The sequence below is a fragment of the Oxyura jamaicensis genome, chromosome 2 (assembly GCF_011077185.1).
Source record: "Oxyura jamaicensis isolate SHBP4307 breed ruddy duck chromosome 2, BPBGC_Ojam_1.0, whole genome shotgun sequence".
In the NCBI taxonomy this organism is placed as follows: domain Eukaryota; kingdom Metazoa; phylum Chordata; class Aves; order Anseriformes; family Anatidae; genus Oxyura; species Oxyura jamaicensis.
In genome coordinates, this window is record NC_048894.1 from 116,960,809 (window position 1) to 116,971,199 (window position 10,391).

The 10,391-nt window shown below is 38.6% G+C and overlaps 1 long non-coding RNA gene across 1 annotated transcript; it reads left to right on the forward strand.

Annotated features, from left to right (window-relative positions):
• LOC118162789 lies at positions 1–9,848 on the forward strand. Its single transcript, XR_004748629.1, has 2 exons — positions 1–812; positions 9,789–9,848. It is a non-coding gene; the product is annotated as an uncharacterized LOC118162789 (long non-coding RNA).
• The last annotated feature ends 543 nt before the right edge of the window (positions 9,849–10,391 follow it).

Sequence of the window (10,391 nt, forward strand, 5' to 3'; positions counted from 1 at the left end):
ACTAGAAACTACACTAAAAGTTGATATATTTTTAATTTATGTTTAAATCTTGTAACTTGGGGCAACTCTTTGAAGTATGACATCCTGTTTCTCATTTGTTTTGTGTAATTTTTTTCTCAAGTTTCCACAATTAGACTTCCTTCCCCCATCTAATCTCACTTTTCTTTTTTGTTTCATCTTTAATTATCAGGCACTTTAAAATTACAGTTGATTTTTCAGTCTGTTTGGTATGCCTTCTCCTTCTGATATTCTTGCCTTAATATAGTATATGCATTGAGCTCTTTCTGTTGTTGTCATTTTTTCATCATTGCCTTCTTTTATTTTTCTTTCTTGGCAAGCCTTGGTTGGCCATTTTATAGGCATAGAGCACACAGAGCATGTGCTGTATAAGTAGAAGCTATACTTTTTAGATATTGTTCCCTACTTCACACTGGTTCTGGAAAGAGGATACACTGAATGTGTACTTCAAACTGTATCCTATATTGTCAGTGACACAGCCTGTGTCAGGAAGTGGGCTTTGAAATTCAGCAGAGCTGCAGTGTCTTTCTCCTATCTTGAAGATTTGGTCTTCCCACATCAACATCTTGTCTCAGAGCAAAAAATACTGTACTACTGAGAATATTTCAAACAATACAGAGGGAAACGTAGTAACTTCTGGAAAGCAGCTCATTTTAGCCCAACTGTTTGGCCTATCCATCTTACTTTTAAATCTTTTTTTGTTTTGTTTTGTTTTTGCCTTCCAGACTGGAATATACTTTTTGTGTCTCTTATCTATATCCCAGCAGCTATGATGTCACTTCCAAAGATTTATGGTGAGTACTGTTCCAGTTCCCAGGAAGGCTGATGAGGTCCCACAGAGTGCCAAAGCCAAGCTGAGTCAGTTCAGTTGCATATACAGCACGAACCCACTGACAGTTAAATTGTAATGGGGTAGTCTGACTACACGGTCCTGTGTCACGTCGTAACCTCCAGCTCTAATGCATTAGCAAAACATCGAGCTGGCTTTGTATGCTGTTGTTGTGGTCCTCTGAAACAGGAATGCAGCTACACTGCTTTCAGGTGTGACCTGGCTCTGGAAGTAGTTTAGTCACATTTGTAGGGTGCTGCTTTTACTGATGAAACTTGATAGATCTCACCTGTAAGACTGGTGAGATCTACATGTGCAAGCTGTAGTGTTTCTACATCTTGGGCCTGTTTAATTTGCAGTTTGGGTAAACAATCCCAGGATAACAGTCTTAGATAAAAGTGTTTGTATGCCGATTATGCTTAAGATCAGAGTAATGTCTCCCAAAGGCTCCAAAGCTAGTTGATTGAAAGAGATATCTTTAAAAGTAGTAATTTTTTTTGTGTCTCCAAGTAAGCAGGAATAGCAGTGATATTTACCTAAAGATATATCTGCAGAAATCTGGGTGGCAGAGCGCAGGAATATTTTTTTTTTTAGTTACCACAGAGTACTGTGCTAGGGTAATGTTACCATTCTCAGGTCCCCTGGAGCAGTCACGTTGGCAAGTGCTCCTTCCTGGGTGTGGGCAAAGGGTAGCACACACCCTTTGGGAAGGAGTATTATTTTAGCTGCCAGAACGTACGTTATGCTCAATTTGTATTTTAAAACATTGAAAATACATGCTGGAAATACGCATATGTATACTTTAACTGAAAGATTAAATGAAACCAAATCTGTGTCCATAGTCATTGGTCTCAATGATATGCCACCTGTGATCTGCTGTTTGACCTTCAAATTACTTTTCTAGTTTGCTGCTCATGCCTTCATCTTCTTTTCTTCTGTTAGGAACAAACCTAGGATCATAACAATGGAAGGGTTCCAGTGGTCTGTAATCACTGATAATTATATAACCAAAAACAAGATCAATCAAATGTATAAACGATCAAATGTATAAAAATAAAACTTCGTATTTGTTACCAAGTCAACTGTTTGTCTTTTAGATCTCATCTCTAGAATTTACCTGTTCGTCTGTATGATATTTTACAAATAATAGGGTATTTTAAGGCAAAAATTATGAATATCTACTTTCATTACATATTTTTTCCATGTTCCCTAATGGGAAAAGAAATGTCTTACTTCAGTGTTTCTGCTTTCATCCATTTGTAACTTGTCATAGAGGTATATTAGTATACAACATGAATATTTCAGCAGAAAGTGTCACCTCTGTCCTACTCATGGATTGTAAACTGTAAGCACGAGACATTCTCCATGAAGATATGTTGATTTGTCTCTAGCTGTAACTGACAGTGAGTCAACAACAGATTTTGTGTCATTCTTTGCTTAAATTAAGAGGGTGTTTTGCTAAATTTATGATGCTATTTTCTTTATAAGCAACACAGCATTTTGAACTCAGAAAAATTACATACCACCATGATTAATGCTTTGAAGCCAAACAGTTGATGAGCTTCCCTTGAACGAGTCACTGTTAAAAGGAAGTTACTATATTTTGCATCTTAAATAATTGCTCAATTTTATTCTGAAATAATAAGTGTTGGGAATTTTCCTTTTTTTGTGTGTCTGATTTTTGTTAGTCAAATATGGAACAATATATAATTTCATTTATATAAATTAACATTTAACTTGTAGAGCCACTCTTCTTGTATATGAGCTAATAATACATTATCATTAATCTTCTTAAGGATAGTCAACTGGCTTCTATGCAATAATTTAAGAGGCTTTTAAGTCCAATCATTCACTTAGAGATACAGTCTGTTAGGTATCTGTTTCTTACATGCTGCTTTTAAGTAGGAAAGATGAGAAAAGCTATCTGTATGTTGCAAATTTGTCAAAAATCCACATCTCTCTTTTCATTTCTAACACATCTAATATTTTGGCAAAGTGAGAAGGTTGATTTTTTTCCTATGATGATTTAAATCTTTTAAACAATAGGATTCAGTTGTTACATACATTATGTTAATCTTCTTTTGGATGTATAAAACCCTCTTTTGCCATTGCTGTAATTACTTGAATATGGATATAGAGAACAATATGCATATGGGTAAACTACATAGCAGTAGCAGGCATTGGGTTACTTTCATGACTTTATGGGATGTCAAAGTAGGTAGGAGAAGATAAATAGTGAAGTAAAATAGATGGATAAAGGGACAAGGCAGGAAACAGAAGAAAGAGATAATGGCATGCAACTGGGATTTGAGAAGTTACACAAGATTGCAGAAAATAGCTAATGAGGATTGTAAACAAAGCTCAAAAATACAAGGTTTTTTGTTTGTTTTTAGTTTTTGTTTTGTTTTGTTTTTGTTTGTTTGGTTTGTTTGTTTGTTTGTTTCCTGACTACACAAATCTCTCTTTGGTCATTTCTGCATCTTTCTACTGTCACTAAGTGCAGGATATTTTCTGCCTTCAGCCCTTCTCATACAAGGAGATACAGACTGAGGTACAGCTAGGCCATAGTGTCTGTATCATAGAAAAAGTGTCACTAACATATTTTGGGAAGGCTCTGGAAAGAAAGAGCAGGCAAAGAAGGAAAAGAATAAAAAAAAAAAGACACAGAAAGCAACATCTTGTAAGTGAGGTATGCTGACAGTGAGAATGGTAGACTTGGGCACCTCCTTGCATACCTATTTGTGTGATATGCTGAACACTTTCAAGTGACTGACTTTTAAGAGAGATTCCCTTCTGACAGGCATGATGGCCCCTGAGCTTATACAAGAGCAGGGGTGTGCTCTGTGTGTAAGGCAGGGCTAGCCAGGAGCACAGAATATGCAGTGTCCTCACTGACACAGAACAGTCCAATAGCAGCACCTGAGCTAAACAAGCAAAGCAGAATGGTTCAGCAACAGCTCCTTTGAACAGCCCATCCATCACGAGACAAGGCAACATGCTACAACTAAGGTGAATGCAGGAAATCCAGACAATAATTTAGGGATGGAGATGGTAAGTATACTTGCACTGTACAGCAGCCTGAGGTTAAACCGATCTCCAGGGGCCACGGGCAGGGTTGTGAGTGGAGGTCCCAGGTGGGCCTGCTAAGGCCAATGGGTGATTTAGCCCTGATACTGAGCTTTTCAAAGTATAAAGCCCAAATTAAGCTCTTTCACAGTTTAACTTGGCAGGCCAAACTTTGCAGTGAATATGTCAATGCAAGGTATAATGACCAGATTAATTTTGTACTGGCTAATCATGTTTAAGGTCCACCAAAAAAACAACGAAAACAAACAAACAAAAAAAAAACACCATTGCTTTAGATGATCTGTTGTGGTAAAGAAAAAAAAAAAATGAAAAAAGTTGGTGATATTTTTCATTTATTTGGCCTAACACATATCTTACTGTGCAAGTCACGGACAAATAAGCAGACCATTGTTAATACTAAGCCTTGACTTAGGCTAGCATTTTGTTACTTCATACTAATAGTGAAAGACTTTGTTAAAGCCAACTCATTCTAACATGCAACAACAGGAATGAACATTTTGTACTCCAGAAGGTCTGAATAAGAGTCTAAACCTCCATCCTCTACATCATGTGAAAGATCCTATCATCCTGTCTCCTGACAGTTCTTAATTTTCTACCAACCCAAAAAAGTGAAAAACTAAATAATCAAATATTTGACAATAAAACAACTATAAATCTTCATAGGGATTGAAGGTCCTTAACTGTTTTATTCAATCTCTCTTTAACTTTTCATTGAATTTACATGAAATCAAAGAAAACCTAGGTATAGGAGAGAAAGATTTACTTAACTGGCTTTTTGAATAGTGTGAAAATTAGTCAGTCTGCTGAAGTCAGCAACTGCTCATCAAGTAAAATAGTAGCTTCCAATCAATGGGACTACACGTAAATAAGCATGTAGCTAAAACCTTCATAGCAAATGAAATTATTTGGGATCCAACTGGGTTTGTGCGGTTTCTTCAGATACATATGTATTAACATGAACAGTAAAATTGTATATGTATATGTTTAACACATAAAAACAACAAGAAATAAAAAAGCTACAACTATTTAGTCACACTACTTTGTTCATACATATCTTTTATCATAAAATATATATATGAAGACTACTGCATAGCTTCATATATTTTATGATTCCCTTCAACCTTCAGAAAAGTTGTCAGATTCTTTAGAGGATGATTTAGGAATAAATAAATAAAAGTATTTGTAGTCATTTCCTGAACCTCAGTTGTAAAGAGGAGATGGTAGAAGTGTCATATTTTTGTGGAAAAAATGCACTAGAAATATATTTTAGAAAACAACAAAGTAAGATTCATCATAGACATCAAACAGCTGTTCTGAATACTTTTACAAGTGGCACACTTTCTTAGACTCTTGTTTAGGATTTTTTTTTTCTCTTCTGTTATGACAGAGAAGCAGCTTTAGACATTGCTCAGTTCAACTTTATCCCAGATCCTTGAAGACATTTCTTGTTTGGAACTTCTGGGACTTTGACCATTAGGGTGGCTTCAATTCCTTTTATAATATGTATGAGCTGCAGTTAGATCATCTAGCCAAGTGAGACCCAAAGGTGTTTTTTGTTTGTTTGTTTGTTTGTTTGTTTTGTTTTGTTTTGTGTTTTTTGTTTGTTTGTTTTGTTTTGTTTTGTTTTTGTGTGTGTGTGTGTGGCCTTTTATTTGCTGCTGTCTTTATGAGTACTGACATTAACAAAATCAATGCACTACCTTTCTTTATTCTGACTTTCTACCCTGTAGCCAGGAAGTATCATTGCAGAAGGAAAGAAGTAGTAGAAGAACAGTAGTTCTTCTTTCTCCTGGTGATTTTAAGAACCATCTAATGACCTTCATTTAAGTCATTCACTGACCCCCTTCAAACCCTAGAACTAATTTCTTTTATCACAGGCTAATCAGTTTCTGGCAACAAAAACAAAGTACATGCTTGTAGTGTTAGTGTAGCTTTTCTTAACTGATTTAGCTGTTGCAGCAGAGCAACACCATTCATCTCAATGAGATCCTGGAAATCAAAACAAAATCAGATGCTGATGATCTAAGCCGTAATAAGTACTTGATTTGTGACTCCGAGCTGTAGGGAGCTGTAATGGCTGAAGACATTTATAGTTGGAGCATAAAATATGTTCTTCATTCAACATGGGAAAGCAAAGATCCAGCAATTGAGTAATGTGAATTGCCTTCTTAGAGAGGCATGCTGCAAACTTTCCAAGTATGCTAGAATGAAAATCTGACCTCCTATAACCAGTTTCCAAAATTTCAGACCAACTTACTCAAAACCTGTGTTGCATTTGAAGACATTTAAACTTATTAAATATAAATATATATGAAAATGAACTCTGGTAAACTTTTTCCTTGATGGATATTATGTAAGCACCCTCTAAATATTGTTAAGGTTACTCTTACACACATTTTTATTCCCATAAAGGTCAGAGGGGGCTAATAACACCCAAAGGTGGTGTTATTGCAAAGGTCAATAACACTTCTTTATTTCCTCTGCCTAATATCAGAGTATAAATTCTTGAGGACAGAATGTCATTACATGTTTCTGTTACTGCATTTCACCTGTGATTCTCAGCTATCACCATTCTCCCTTTTAAGAGATCAACTGGCTTTTGGCATTCTGGTGTTGATGTGTAATCTTTATGCTGACAATTCTTCTGATATTACAATAACTCAGTTGAGAAACATGGCCATTAGCACAAATGAGGGAGGGAGGGAAGGATGTCACACTACTCATAATTGTTACTCTCAATGGAACCTTGTATAGATCTTAAACTAGAATCATACTAAACAAACCAAAAAGTTTGAAATAACTGTCAGCACTTTACTGAGGAAAGTTTCTTAAAAATCTGCATAGAGATTTGTGTTTAGTTGGCATCCTACTGTTGTTATTCTTCCAGCTGGGAAATTAATAACAGAAAGATTGATTTGTTTTGCCTATTTTTAGATTATTTTTCTTCGCATGGTAAATACTAGAGCAGTATCATAATGTTAACAAAGCCCCAAAACTCCTAAACCTGGCTGGGAAGAGTGTAAACTAAAAAAGATTATGTGAAATTGGTAGGGATTCTTCATCCAACAGAAGACAGTGTTTCTCCAAAAGGACCTGAATCTGCCAGTCAACTCATATAAGTGAACGCGTCACCCATACAATTAAATAACAGTGAAGTAACAATACTTTTCATTCCCATAGCTTTTCAATGTAAAGATAATTATCTTCATGGATCTCTGTAGAATAGGCATGTATCATTATCCTTATCTTACAGAGTACAGAGAGGCTCAGGAAGGTTAAACAATTTTCTCAGAATTAGAAAGAAAATATGGAAAACCAAGAATAGTACTCTAATTTCTTGTCACCGTGTTCTGTTCTGTTTTCACAAGATCAGCCTTTATTAAGTTGTCATCTGAAGCACCTTGTAACTGGTTATGCCATGAAGAATTTAAATGAGAGGCATCCAAAGATCATTTAGGAGTGTATTGGGTTTATGTGACAAGATTTTGGTAGCAGGGGTCTGCAGGGGTGGCCTCTGTGAGCAGAGCCGAGCAGCTGCCCCATGTCAGATCAGAGCCAGCTCCAGCTGGTTCCAAAAGGGATCTACTGCTGGCCAGAACTGAGACAGGGAATGACGCCCATTGCTCCTCTGGGAGAGAAGACTGAAGAAAAGTAAAAAAGAGGAGCAAGAACTAACCTTGCAGCCCCCAGGTCAGTGCAGCAGGAGGGCAGGAGGTGCTCCAGGCAGGCAGCAGCAGTTCCCCTGCAGCCTGTGGAGAGGCCCCTGGTGGAGCAGGCTGTCCCCCTGCAGCCCATGGGTCCCACATGGAGCAGATCTCCACGCTGCAGCCCGTGGAGGAGCCCCCGGTGGAGCAGGTGGATGTGGCCTGGAGGAGGCTGTGGCCCATGGAGAGCCCCCGCAGGAGCAGGCCCCGGGCCGGAGCTGCAGCCCGTGGAGAGGAGCCCACGCAGGAGCAGGGGGTCTGGGGGGAGCTGCCGCCCGTGGGGGACCCGTGCTGGAGCAGTTTGCTCCTGGGGGATGGACCCCGTGGTACGGAGCCGTGTGGGAGCAGTTCCTGAAGAGCTGCTGCCTGTGGGCAGCCCCCGCAGGCTCAGCTGGGGAAGGACTGCATCCCGTGGGAGGGACCCCACGGGGAGCAGGGGCAGAGAGGGACCGGGAGGGAGTGGCGGACACAAAGCAACAGGGACTGACTGCAGCCCCCATTCCCTGATCCCCTGTGCTGCTTGGGGGGAGGAGGTGGAAGAGGATGAACTGGGGGAAGGTGGGTTTAGTTTGCTTTTAGTTTCTCACTGCTCTAGCTTGTTAATAATAGGTAATAAATTATATTACTCTCCCTATGCTGTCTGTTTTGCCTGTGATGATAATTGTTGAGTGAATTCCCTATCCTTATCTCAACCCTTGAGCCCTTTGTGTCCTATTTTCTCCCTTTTCCTTTGAGGAGGGAGAGTGAGAGAGAGGTTGTGGTGGAGTTCAGCTGGGTAAAATCACCACAAGGAAATAAACTGTCAAGGCATAGATTATAAAAAGCATTGCACTGAAAATGAGTTTTGTCAGATATATACCACTTGAAGTCCCTGGTGTGCTGCTTTGTTGGATGCAAATTTCTCATGGGCTTTCTCTTCATGACCGGAGCACTCACCAAAACAACAACAACAACAACAAAAAGGTTTGATTATATAGCAGAAATGGCTAGCTTGTGTGACACTTAGATCTCATCTAAGAAAAACAAGTTTTCTAATGCTGTAGGGTGCCCAAAATACTGGTGATGTCCTCTAGTAGCTTTTCCACCATAACCTTTCATCTTTTACTACACAATGGTAAGTGATCTGGAGCTATGACATTCAGGGAGAGAGCCCTTAGCTGTAGTTTTGGCAGTCTTACTTGTTTGTGGGGATTTGGACAAAACAGGTGTACCTTCCATTATTATTACTGTTTTTTTAGTTTTTCAGTAGATCTCACCAGATTTTGGAGAACACTTCAACTTGAAATCACTAAATGAAAAGTCTTCTGACAAAATTGGATTATAGCTGTCAAGTGCGGGCAAAATTAAAATCCCAAACATCCGTACAGACTGGTTGATGAAAGGTTTGCAAGCAGCTCTGCAAAGAAGGAATTGGGAATACTGGTAGATGACAAGCTCAACATGAGCAAGCAACATCTGCTTACATCCCGGAAAGCCAACTATATCCTCAGTTGCATCAAAATAAGCATGGCCAGCAGGTCAGGTGATTGTCCCTTTGTACTCTGCTCTCGTGAGACTCTACCTGGAGCACCACAATCAGCTCTGGGACCCCCAGCAAAAGAAGGACATGGACGTATTAGAATGAGCCAAGAGAAGGACCACAAAGATGATTAAGGGGCTGGAGCACCTCTCCTGCAAAGACAGGCTGAGGGATTTGGTGTTGTTGAGCATTGAGAAGAGAAGACTCTGGGGAGACCTTATAGTGGCCCATGTGTTCTTATAAGGGAACTTACAAGAAAGATGGAGAGACTCTTTACAATGACATGTAGTGATAGGACAAGGGGGGAGTGGTTTTAAACTTAAAGAGGGTGGATATAGACCAGGTAAGAGAAAGAAATTCTATACTCTGAGGGTGGTGAGACACTGGAGCAGGTTGCCCAGAGAAGCTGTGGATGCCCCATCCCTGGAGGCATTCAAGGCCAGGCTGGATGAGGCTTTGGGCAACCTGGGCTGGTGGGAGGTGTTCCTGCCCATGGCAGGGGGGCTGGAACTAGGGGATCTTTAAGGTCCCTTCCAACCCAAGCCATTCTATGATTCTATGAAAAATAAAAATCAGAATCAACACTTAAAGTCTTCATTTGTTTTTTTCTTTTTTTTTTTTTTTCCTGTAGAAAGAAGATACCTCAATATTAAACTGTAAGGACCATATACTGAATAGGGTGCCTGAAGTACGTAAAAAAACTGTAATCCTGACATTTCTACTTAGATTTGTCTTTAGGGTGCTGACATTTGGATGAGTTCAAAAACTGTTTTCATGAGTTTTTGCAAATTTCATCAACAGCAAAATTTAGCTTCTTTCACTAGGCATCACTGCCAGTTGCCAGGAAAGTGTCAGATTTCTTCTCAGTAAATCTGTTTCTACATTTTTTTTTCCCAGGTAAAAAAAAAAAAAAAAAAAAAAAAAGTCAGTCTTCTGACTAAAGGAACAAAAAGGAACAACAAAAACAACAACAACAAAAATACACTAGAGTTTTGGAAAGAAAAACCCTGAAAGACACCTCTCTGAAGACAATCTTTATATATATATATATTTGTAAATTTAAATAATATTATTTGTGCCTTTGTAGCAAGTTCTACTGTTTAATGATCTCATCATTGGTAAAAAAAAAAAAATGCATTACAACCTCCACAATATTTTTGTAATAGTTGAGAATGATAAGGTTTAAAACTGTACAAAAGAGCAATTTTTCTGTTATTGAACATTTCAAATATTT